We start from the raw sequence: 12,019 nt of genomic DNA, 5'->3' as shown, positions 1-12,019 counted from the left end.
TAGTCTGCCTGCCCTGTGACGAGTCCAAGTGCGAGGAGCCCAGGAACTGCCCGGGGAGCATCGTGCAGGGCGTCTGCGGCTGCTGCTACACGTGCGCCAGCCAGAGGAACGAGAGCTGCGGCGGCACCTTCGGGATTTACGGAACCTGCGACCGGGGGCTGCGCTGTGTCATCCGCCCCCCGCTCAATGGCGACTCCCTTACCGAGTACGAAGCGGGCGTCTGCGAAGGTACGGCCGCCCGCTGCGGGCCCCCTCCCACCTGGCCCGCGCAGCCCCCTCGGCGCTGGTTGCGCCGAACAAAGTTTGGCCGAGACTTTCTGCAGGAAAGAGGGCTCCGCGGGAGGAGGGGCGGCCGCCGCCCCCGGGAGAGTGCCTCCGCGGCCCTGCGTTCCCTCTCGCTGCTCACCCCGACGCTTAGCCAGCCGCGGGCGAGGTTGGGTATGGTGGGTGGGGGCGAGCGAGTGGAGGATCGCTCCTGTCCCCGCACTGACGCCCACACGTGTGGCCGTTCCAGCTGGGACTGGGTGGCCCGGCCTTGCACCCCGAGGTGGAGGCTCCGCGGGCGGGGGGGCACTGCGGATTCTGCCGCGCGCGAGCCCCTCGGGGAGCCGGTCCCTACCGACCTCCCCGCACTGGCGCAGTGTGGCATCGTGAGCTGCACACCGGCCGCGAAAGTCCTTTTTCTGTTGACGGAGGAGACGTGTCTCCAGCTCGCACTCCCCGAGTGACTCTTTTATTATTTTTTCCTTGAGCTCTTTCTTCACCCCCTTCCTCCTCCTCCGCACATAAATCAGTTTCAGCCTCGGAATATGTCAGCCTAGGGGAAGTTACACACGGTGGTTACTCATTTATTTGCCCATTGAAAACGGTCAAAGGCTTTCTCTCCTGAAAGGAAAAGGGGGTGGGGGTTGCACCTGGGAGTGAAAAGTTCTTGCTATTAGTGGCTGCTTTTTAATAGCAGATATCCGCGTGTTTCCTATCGTGTTGCCGGTTCCTCCTTTTTGTTTGTTTGACAGCGGGGATTGTTCTGCCGGCTTCTCCAGCACGCATTGTGCCCTGCGGTGTTGAGATTGACGGAGGGAGAAAGAGATTAGATTAGTGGAGTCTTTCTCGTTGGGAAGCCAATGTTAGTGCGTGCTGGCCTTAATCCCTGCCCGCTTGCTTCGGCCTTCAGGGTGCCTGGTGTGGTTTGGGGTCTAGAGCGAGGCAGTGAGTTATTTTGATGTGGCTAACGGGGGCAGGGTTCGGTGAGCAGCAGTTAAAAGTGGGATCCCTGCTCGGGCTGACGTTGGGCTGACGATGCTGTTCCGGGGGCATCCTGGCGAGTGAGCAGAGCGCACGCAGCAGCCTCGTTTCTGGGGAGGCGGCGAGGAGGGACCGGCGCCCTCTGCCCGGCGTGCCTTCCTCACTACTACACAGTCAGTACAGTCCAGGGAACGGTTTATTCTGAAGCATCTGTGTGTGTGTTTGTTTAGTATGCTGGGATACTGAAAAAGGAGGTGACAGCCTTAAGGATAAAAATGGATCTATTAAAAGGCTACAGTGCTGTGATTCTCTCTCAATACACACAGACATACACATAGGTACTTATTTATACCTGTCTAGTTTTAGGGTTTGGGCAGTTCAGGAAAATAGGGGAGGCCTTTCTGGTTTGGAAGCTAGTGGGCAGTGATGAGTGAAGGGAACTCTTCTCAGAGGGGAGGTACTTGCTTTGCTGCACACATAAGACATTGGGTTAGAAGAATTCATTTGCCTGAAGTACAAAAAAGCCTCTCACCTGGTATTGTCCCCTTTTATAACTTGTTTTTATGCCTTACCTCAGGAAAAATGGCCATGAGATTAACTTCTGATACCATTTTATGTGTTTTGACTTTGGGAATTCTGAATGACCTAGACTAAAAGATGCATCTTTGAACCCTGCCATTTGAAGTGTATAACTTAATCCAGCCTCTCGTAAATCTGAAAAGAACAAGCAACATGAAACAGTTAAATGCAGTGGAAACTGCTGTGCTCCGAGAAGGACTTTTGCAGGTTCTGAAGATTCTAACCCTTGTTTTGTTTCTTCTTAGTCTGTTTCTGGTGAAGGAAATGCTCAGGGAACATTTACAGTAATCGAGTGTTTTGGCAGCAATATCCCATGTCACAGTATAGAGTTATTTTGGCAGTTTGGTGAGCCTTTCATTCCTCTGAAATGATGTGATCCCTCATAGCTTCCTTTTTTCTGGTAACACCCTGTGTGCTTGGTATTCGCTTTGAAATGCTTGGAAGGGTTTGTTGACATGATTATATCTCAATTAGTTTCTCTAGAAACACTTTTAATTTTGCAGGCCTGTTTTCAGCTATCAGTATTGTGTGTCCAGGGCACTTCATTTAAAAAAAAAAAAATACTGAAAACAGCAGTCAACTTGCATTCTAAATCTGTGAAACCAAAGTAAGGACAGTGTTACCTGGCATGATATAATGGTTGGATTTAGACAGATACTTTCAGTCGTGTGTTTAAAATTTCAGTGTTTTCACTTAACGGCAAGATTTATGGAAAGCATGGGATAGGTGATACCCCAACCTCCCCCCCACCGCCATTTTTTAAGAAAGAATTAGAGGAGTCTTTAGATGTCAGCAGTTACCTAGAAGGTATTGATTATCTCTTGTTTTTCTGTGAGTTTACAAGAAATTTCTGAATGGCCAGTGTTTCCCTCAGTTTCCATTTTTATTCAGAAATTCACGTGGTGAAGCATGGTTATCATAACTGACATGAGTAGGAATCAATACATTTTATTCATGTTAAAGTCTCTTTTGCTGCAATTTTTGCACTAAAATGACCCCTACTGGTTGTATCTGTTAATGAAAACTCTTGAAAACTTCTTATTTAATTGGCTACATTGTAAAAACATATTGCATGGTATAGAAATATTATCATGACTAATCTCCCTGCTTTCAATGACATAATTTAAATACAAATTATATTCTCTGTTTGCCAGCTTGCAGTAATTTTTAGCTGTGTTTACTCTCATACTGGTTTTGCAGGGGAAAAAAATTACGTTTTTAACTGTAGTTCACAAAATGAGTTAGATAAATCATGGAAGAAATGAGCCCCTTTCAGCTTGTGGCTCACTGCCTTAGGTTTTTAAGGCATACTGACCCAGTTGGCGCTCAGTAAAAGTACATGGAATAAATGGAAGAACAATCCTGTCCATAGAAAGAATGCTGAAGGAAAAAAATATGTTCTGAATAATTAAATAATGTGATGAGTTGTGTCCTGTGCACCATGTGAGATGTACACTTGGATTTCTTTTCAGCATTGTTTAGATTGTTATTAAATAAATTCTGATTTATTTAATAAATAGATGGGGGCTGGGGGTGGTAAGTGCATTTGAAAAACTGAGCATGGAGCCTGATACCTAAAAGTTTTTTTCTACTTTCTCTCAGTCTAGAAAGTGCTTTTTGGGACTTGGGAGGGTGCAGGTCTCTTTCCTCTTTCCATTCATCTGCTGAGACCTCCTGTTGCTCTTGCAGCATCCTAACTGGCCTGTTTTCTTGGCCAGGCTGCCTGCCTCCAGGAAAATCACCTAGAAGCTGGAGAAACAAGTGTGGATCCTGAACCCCGGAGAGAGAAATTTGGATGGAAAACATCTTTGGAGGATTGAAGGCAGAGTTTTGAAAAATTAATGAAGTGAGATTTTCTAGAAAGAAGGTTTTGATTGGACAGTGAGATTTGTCTTTTGAGCTAAGGGGGTGAGAGCCATTTCTTCTCCCATGTGTAATAGCACTTTATGCTTCTGTAAGGAGTGATGCAAGGTGGAGAGCATGACCAACCTCTCTGGGCAGTTGAAGGGCAGATGGTGACTTGTTTTGGCAGTTTGTACAGACAGAGTGATTAGGAGCCAAGTGGAGACTGCTTGAGTCCCTTTGTTCCGAGGACTCTGTTGTATTGGATTCAGGTGATAGCTATATCAGATAAGCACCAGCTTTTTTCCTGGTGAGTATTTACTGAGTAGCTTCATCTTTTGGAACTTTGCATTCCATGTTTTTCGCCACTGCTGTCTAAAAACGACCTCTTTCAGAATGTAATGCTTTTATTTCCCCCAGGAATTTTAACGTTTCCTTTTACCCATTTTTCATTGGATAGTGTGTAGAGAACTAAGTATATGTAGTGGGGTACTTAACAGCAAAAAACAGAATTTTGTTTCCTGAAACTTGCCATGCAAAGTTTCTTTGCTTATCCCTGGAAGACAGTCAGTGAAGATGATGGCTGCTTGGAAGAAAATGTGTGCAGGATCTGCTCCAGAGAGCAGGCTGCAGGAGGCCAGATAATGAACCCAAACATTTCGTTCTGCACAAGCCACATGGAAACTGCTCTCACCACTCTGTAGTAGGGCTTGAAGTTAAGAGTCCACGAATTTTAATTTGCAAATTAAGTAACAGGAGAGGGAGGCAAAATATCAGCTTCTATAGTTAGAAAAATTAAGCTCTTGGCTTTGTTTTCGAATAATGGGTTTCATTTTTCCTCTCAGAAGTCCTTACGTAGAGAGGGAGCCCTTAGATCCCAGAGAGAAACAAGCAGAGAGCCTATAACATTATGTTAACAGGGAATGGGAAGAGAAACCAATGAAGTAAACCAGGAAATAATTAGTTCCTCTCAAAAGTAAATATTGACAAAACATGGGGAGACCAGCTATTCACTGCACTTAAATAAATGACAGGACTCAGTGACCTTCACTTTGATTGCCAGGCTTATAGAATCTTCACTGTTACCAAGGAGTCTGTCACATAAAACACTTTTCAAAGGGCAAATGGATTGCGTATTATCAGAATGGCAAAAATAGCAAGTCTGAAGATATTTGTTGCCATTCACACCTATTGAACATTGACCAGGAAAATCTCCAAGATGTTGGCAGTAGGGTTGTAAGCAGTCAGATTAATGTATGAAGAAAACTGTCTGAAGAGTCCTTAATCTGTGTGGGCATTACATCCATTTGTAGGATGTATTTGGTGACGATACAGGTTTCTATGTTTTGTGTGGCTTGTTGAAGATGTGATGACCGGGATGAATGAGTGAACAGCTGGGTGAGGCAGGGGACGGCCTTGTGAAGTTGGGGGATATATTATAGATGAAACAGATGACCCTAAGGAGGTAATGAGGGGGTGGACTAAAGAATGACGAATGGGAGAAGGGAAAATATTGAATTCATCTTAGGGCAACTATATCATCCTTTGAAGAATAATCCAAAACACATTCCAGACATTAATTGTGAAATTCCTGAAAAATGTGGGTGTGCTTAACATCTCCCAGGCTATGGTGCAAGCAGAGATGATAGTGTTGCTTTAGCCTGTAAATACAAGAGGGTGGGAGGTGGTAAAATGAGTGGAAGGGAAATATGTTTAGTGAAGTGGGTTCCTGTAACACTGTGTTCCGTATGGCACATTTGGTATCAGGATTTTGGAGACACCCCAGTAAAGCTCATTTAATTGTTTGAAGGAGAAACAGTAGACTAGCCGAGCATGCATGAATAACACATTGAAAGCTTTCCTTCTCAGAGGTCTAATTCTGCAAAGCTGCATTTTCAAAGATCTGACTTGCCTTTGCATGGAAATCAGTTACTCATTCATTGGTCTTCTATGCTATACAAGGCCTTCTGCTGGGGTGAAGGGGAAACTGGGGAGCCCAGGGACCTCTCAAATGTATCCTTTGCTCTGTACGCTCTTAAGATAAGAAAGACAGCAAGACTGCAAAAAGTCTATATAATGTAAATTCAAGCCAAGTAGAAGTGATTTTGCAAGTCTGTGTATGATTAATTGGCTAGTGAAATATATGGATAAAATTAGTTGTAGGAATCAAAGCATCTGAAGTGATCTCTTCAGGCTCTGGTGGCAAAGCAGAAAAGGGGAATTTGAATTTGAACTAGGTTTAGAAGTATGAGTAGTAGCCCTTTCTTTTGGCAGGGGAGGTGATCCTGCCCATTCTCCTTAGAGCCTGTGCAATTTGTCTCAGAGTGTTTCTCAACATCTAAGAATGAAGCTGCATTCTTAATGCTTTAGTAGCTGTGCTTCAAAATGGCAAGTTTCCTTTTGAGAGTGATTTTCTCTTTGTTCTAGTTTGTTTCGCTAGTCGGATAAGCGGATAAGCGTGGGCAGTAAACTGGGAGGTGTCCCTTTATCAGCACCTCTCAGCTTCACCCACCCTGCTGCTTGCCCCGGGCAGTAGCCTGGTCACATCTTTGAAAACCTCTGTTTGCTCAAGACCTCCTAAGTCAAGACACAGGAATGGTTGAATATACCTCTATGTGAGAATACCCTCAAGGTAAACACTAAACTCTTAGGTGTTTTATCTTGGGCCCACATGAAAAAGATAAATGTTTTTAAAGAACCTATTTTCCTTTGTTGTAAAATGAACAGGTATCAATTCCTTACCTCCCTCCTCCAGCCCCAGTTAATTCCCCACGTGAAAATACCTATATGTTGACAGAAAAGTGTAATGTTCAAGAACTTGGGGCCGGCTGGCTGTGGTGGCTCATGCCTGTAATCCCAGCACTTTGGAGGGCTGAGGCAGGTGGATCACCTGAGGTCAGGAGTTCAAGACTAGCCTGGCCAACATGGTGAAACCCTGTCTCTACTAAGAATACAAAAAAATTAGCTGGGCGTGATGGCGGGCCCCTGTAATCCCAGCTACTGGGGAGGCTGAGGTGGGAGAATTGCTTGAACCCAGGAGGCGGAGGCTGCAGTGAGCTGAAATCGCACCACTGCACTCTAACCTGGGCAACAAAGCAAGACCCTATCTCAAAAAAATAATTTTTTAAAAAAGTAGAACTTGGTTTCTGGGGTCAAATCTGCATCCTGCTTCTGTGTATCTGAGTTTTCTCATCTGTGTAGTCAGGTTAATAATAGGGTTGCTAGGACTCAGTGCATCCCTAAGAAGCGTTAAAAGAATGACTGACACATGGAACATGCTTCCTAACAAGGCTCCTAACCAGTATAAGTGAAACAATTTTACATGGGTTCAGTCTCTTGTTCTACTTGATCCTCATCTACCTCAGTCATTGATCATAAGCAGTTGAGGTTGGGCTCTTAGAAAGGGAGCAAATTGTTACTGAATTCAGCAGTTGTCACCGCCCCAGCCCCCGCCCCCATGAGTATTTTTTTATACCTTGTCTAAATAATTTCTACAAAGTTTGTATGTTTTGAGTAATGCTTTAGGTCTGATACTATTTTGCATTGACTTGTAGGAATTATAAATGTAACCATTTATCTGTGAGCAAATAATTAAAAATATTTACTTTGGGGAGGAGGTAGAGGACCTAGATGTACTATAATCAGCAATGTGCACTTTGCTTCACATTATCTTCTGGGAGGAAATTTTGCTCCTAGCTCCTGAGTATGCACACTGATGACCACTGCAGGATTTGGCCTGGCTTGAGCAAAGAAACAGCTTGTACTGACACAGCTTGATGCCATGGGGGCTGTGGTTCCAACCTGCTGCTGCAGTTGGTATAAACGAGGCAAAACCAGAGGTCAGAGGATTATCCATTCCTCTGTTCTTTTTCTAGCTCTACCTGTTTTCCTGCCATTCTTCTGCCTGCAAATACTTACTGAGCATCAGCTATGGGTCTTGTCACTGTGCTATACAGTAGTGACACCACTTGTGTAAGCCAGTTTTCCTGTTGGTTATCGGGACCTCCTAGGTTCGCTGTGGGAGTTAAATGAGATATAACTGTACTTCTAAAATTTTAGTGGGCACATAAATCACCTGGGTATTTAAAAATGCAAGTTCTGATTAAGTTAGTCTAGGGTGATGCCTGTGATTCTACATTTCTAACAAATTCCTGGCTAATGCCAGTGTCGCTGGTGCCAGGACCACACTTTAAGTAGAAAACAGCTAGTACCTATGTATACCGCATGTATCACAGAGTATGGCATATTAAAAGACCTGATAAATGTTACCTGCTATTATAGTCATTATTTTTCAGCCAAGATAAGATATGGGCCTTGTTTTCACACAGGCCATGGTCTGATGGTAAATTGGAAAAACAGACAATTCATTACAAACCAGTTCAGTAAGCCTTGAGATACGGAAGTGTCAAGCATGTCAGGAGCAAGTAAGAGGAACTGTCACCCAAATCTGACTACCAGGAAAAGTTTAGTGGAGGATGCAGCAACAAGAAAGACCTGAGGGTCTCCTCTCCTCCCTCCTTTTTCCCGCACTTCTTGTGCAGGATGTTTTCGGAAAAAGAAAATAGGGCTTGGAGCTAGGCAAACCTGCGTTGAAATCTTAACTCTGTTATTTTTTTGATTGTGAGATCAGCTTGTTTAGTTTCTCTGAGCTTCAGTTTCCTTATCTGTGAAACTGGAATATTAATAGCTTTCTGTTAGGTAAATATTGTAGTGAGGATTAGAGATTTATATATATGATTACATAGATGTATATATAAGATTATATATGTGTGTATGGATAGTGTGTGTGTGTATACACTAGTTTCTGGTACCAAGTAGATTTTTTAAAATAATATTAATTTTAATTTCCATTCTATTTTCTGTCCTTTCTCATTTTCCCCTTTGTTAGCTTTCTCTGTAAGTGTAAAAATTTACTTTGTGGACGCACATCTCTACAAAGGGGTGGGGATTTCAAGGGGGAATTCGAATGTCAGATGTTTGTCAAAGAGAAAAGAACTGTGAAGTACTGAGAACAGGGGGCTGGGAGTACAGGGCCTGCGGACCAAGGAAACATGCATTGGTTTGATCCCGTGCAACTACAATTCCCAGCGCCTTTGGCATTTCAGCAGAATGTGAACACTTGCTTGATTTTGTGCTTTGAGCCCCTACATCCAAAGAGCTATTTCAAATTAATATTTATTCTAAAAATGGCCTTTTATTATTATTATTATTATTATACTTTAAGTTCTAGGGTACATGTGCATAACGTGCAGGTTTGTTACATATGTATACTTGTGCCATGTTGGTGTGCTGCACCCATCAACTCGTCAGCACCCATCAACTCGTCATTTACATCAGGTGTAACTCCCAATGCAATCCCTCCCCCCTCCCCCCTCCCCATAATAGGCCCTGGTGTGTGATGTGCCCCTTCCCGAGTCCAATGGCCTATGGTTTTATAACAGTGAATTAAATTTCATTTTATTGTTAGAACTTTCTGAGGATTTCTGGACATCACTGGAGACGTTGGAGACCCCAAGGATATAGCCAGGCCAGGTTGATATATCTCACTGAGGTTACGGAAGGAAGCAGCAGCAAGCCTAGCCAGTTCAGAGACCACTGTGGGCTTGGGAATGGGCAGGAGAGGGTGTGAGGGCCAGAGGCCATCTGTGTTGCTTTTCTCTCTCCCAGTCATTCTAGCCATCTTTGATGTGCACTAATACTTCAGGTTGGCCGTGGATTTGCACTGTCTCTAGGGAGTCTTTGTGATATAGTATAGTGTGGGGTGGGGCGAACACCTAGAATCAAATAATGTTACTATATCTTTAGTTCTTAGGGTAGGTATGGTCCCATTTTAGGAGAACAGAGCTATGTATTCCTTTTTTTTTTTTTTTTTTTTTGAGACAGAGTCTCACTCTGTCGCCAAGCTGGAGTGCAGTGGCGCGGCGCGATCTTGGCTCACTGCAACCTCTGACTCCCTGGTTCAAGCGATTCTCCTGCCTCAGCCTCCTGAGTAGCTGGGATTACAGGTATGTGCCACCATGCCAAACTACTTTATGTATTTTTATAGTAGAGATGAGGTTTCACCATGTTGGCCAGGATGGTCTCCTGACCTTGTGATCTGCCCACCTCGGCCTCCCAAAGTGGGATTACAGGCGTGAGCCACCGCACCTGGCTCAGAACTACATTTCCTTAACTGTGACTCTTTCCTTTGTGACTGAAAATAAGTATCATTTTTATCCAGTAAATGTTGGCTGAGAATTCATAAGGTATATGCTTTAAATTGGCTTTTGTGAAACAAGGAGAAAGAACTTGATGAAGAGAAAAATCCTTGGAATCAGTGGTTTACGACTTTTTTTTTTTCCTTCTTGATGACTGAACCTTATTATTGCATAGTAGAAATTGGATTTTCTTCCAGAAATTTCTTTAGTACCTCTCATTTGTAGCACTTTTATCGAGAGTGCTAGTATTCAGACATGTAACCTACAAACAAAATGAGAAAGACGTCAGAATAACACCCTAATTCAGACTATCCTGAGAACATTTATCTTCTGAATATTTTAAGAAAGAAAATTAAGTGTTAATTATATTGTAGAGTGTTGTCATTTTATACTTCAAGTTCCTGAGAAGAGAGATTGAACAGTTTGCTATTTGGAAATTTTAGCAACCAGCTACCTTGCCTGTGGAACATTTAAAAAAAAAAAAGGAGAGGGAGTAGATGGTGGTCCATAGGCTGTAACTAGAAACTGTGCCTGTCTTATGTAGCATTTCAAAACAAAAACCATAAACAAACATCTCAGATTCAAAACAGAAAGGAATTTCTGGCAGGGCAGAATGAAACCTGAGACTGCAGAGTCCCAGTCTACAAGAGGTAACTTATTTAGCTTCTTATCCAAAGGCCACAGCAAAACGTTTCACAGCTGTGATTAAACAAAAGGCATCTTTTGTTGGAGAATTGTGATACTTCTTTTTAAGACTGCAAAAGACCTGCCAAAATAAGGCAAAGCTACCTTGAGGATGTTTGACCTGAACTAGACTGTATGAAGTAGTTGGACCACTTCCGGCCTTATGGTGTGAGGAATGTGGGATGCATAGGCTTGGACCCCTCTGTGTGTGTGTTTATAAGTGAGTAGAGATAGAATATTCCATCATGTTATCAAATGCAGATCTTGAAAACCTTTTCTCACTTCCCATAGTTGGGAGCTTTGCTTTTTTTGAAAAGTACAGGCTTTTACAGTCTGAGTGAGGAAAAGGGATGGATTTTAGGCAATTTTATCTCTGAAAGTCAAAGTAGAAGGATTTTTAAACAGTTGGAGACAGAATGGGTATATTGTGTGCTTTTCAGAACCACTGAGTTCCTATATTTCAGGCAGATTTTAAGAAGATTTATTACCACTACCTATCACATAAAAATGAAAGACCAAGTAAATTTCTGTATTTTAATTAAGAGTGTGACTGTATTTGTGTATATCCTAGCTTGTTTCAGAAAGGGTTTGAGGCTGCCCAGAAAGGTAAATATTACAGAATTCTTGTATATGATAACATGATGGAGAAAAAAACAGCCATGACTTTTGAATCCCCCTTCATCCCTTAATAGCCCAGTGACTTAAATAAAACCCCTCAACTTCCCTTGGCATCACTTTGCCTTGATTTGTCAAAAGGGAATTAAATAGTTACCTACCTGAAGACAGGGGAACTGAATCAGATGATATCTTAAGGTCCTACTGGTCATAAGATCTGTGTTTTTATGACCTAGAAGTGATAGACAGGAGTCAAATATTACCTTGTGTTTGCAGAGCCAGGGAAGGAAAAAGTGGTAGTGTCTACATGACTGCCAGGTGCTGTAGACAGAAGGGCTTAGAGGAAAAGATCAAGAGTTCCTCCATGGTTATGTTTATCCAGCAGCAGTGGAGACAGCAAAGCATAGTGTTGGAAAGTTAGTGACAGCTTTTAAATGCCTGAAGTCTTTTAAATCATATTCACTGTGGCCTAGTCTGGATTCAGGGTAGAACTCAAACCTCTCTTATGCCTTCGCTGCCTTCCCTTTCTCCATTTTCTTATGTACCTCATTAATTATTAAGACTATGAGGTAGGTAGGTGACAGAGACTGCAAAGGGAGAAGCTAGAGGGAAGACAGGCCAAAACTTGCCCATATTCACATGCGCATTTCTGCCTCTGACACTAGGAGAGAGTTGAGTAATTGCTGTTCTTCCTAATACTGCAGGCAGCAGCCAAATTCTCCACATTCTTTTACCTTTGCTGCTGTTTTCACTTGCCAGGGAGTTTCCTTAAGGAGCAGACTGAATTTAAAGAAACATAGCAGTAGTAGTGCATGAAAGGGGTGGGGGGGTCACTGGCCAAACGTGGCATGTTGGTG

The 12,019-nt window shown here is 43.2% G+C and overlaps 1 protein-coding gene across 1 annotated transcript in view; it reads left to right on the top strand.

Moving 5' to 3' along the window:
- Positions 1-9: 9 nt before the first annotated feature.
- Positions 10-12,019, top strand: part of CRIM1 (cysteine rich transmembrane BMP regulator 1 (chordin-like)) — a 197,723-nt gene continuing 185,713 nt past the window's right edge. The window contains exon 1 of the mRNA XM_011935981.1: positions 10-228. The gene's annotated coding sequence lies outside the window, so the exon portion shown is untranslated. The remainder of the gene's footprint in view (positions 229-12,019) is intronic.

Source organism: Colobus angolensis, unplaced genomic scaffold (genome assembly GCF_000951035.1).
Source record: "Colobus angolensis palliatus isolate OR3802 unplaced genomic scaffold, Cang.pa_1.0 Scaffold15, whole genome shotgun sequence".
In the NCBI taxonomy this organism is placed as follows: domain Eukaryota; kingdom Metazoa; phylum Chordata; class Mammalia; order Primates; family Cercopithecidae; genus Colobus; species Colobus angolensis.
This window is presented reverse-complemented; position numbering and strand designations above follow the sequence as displayed.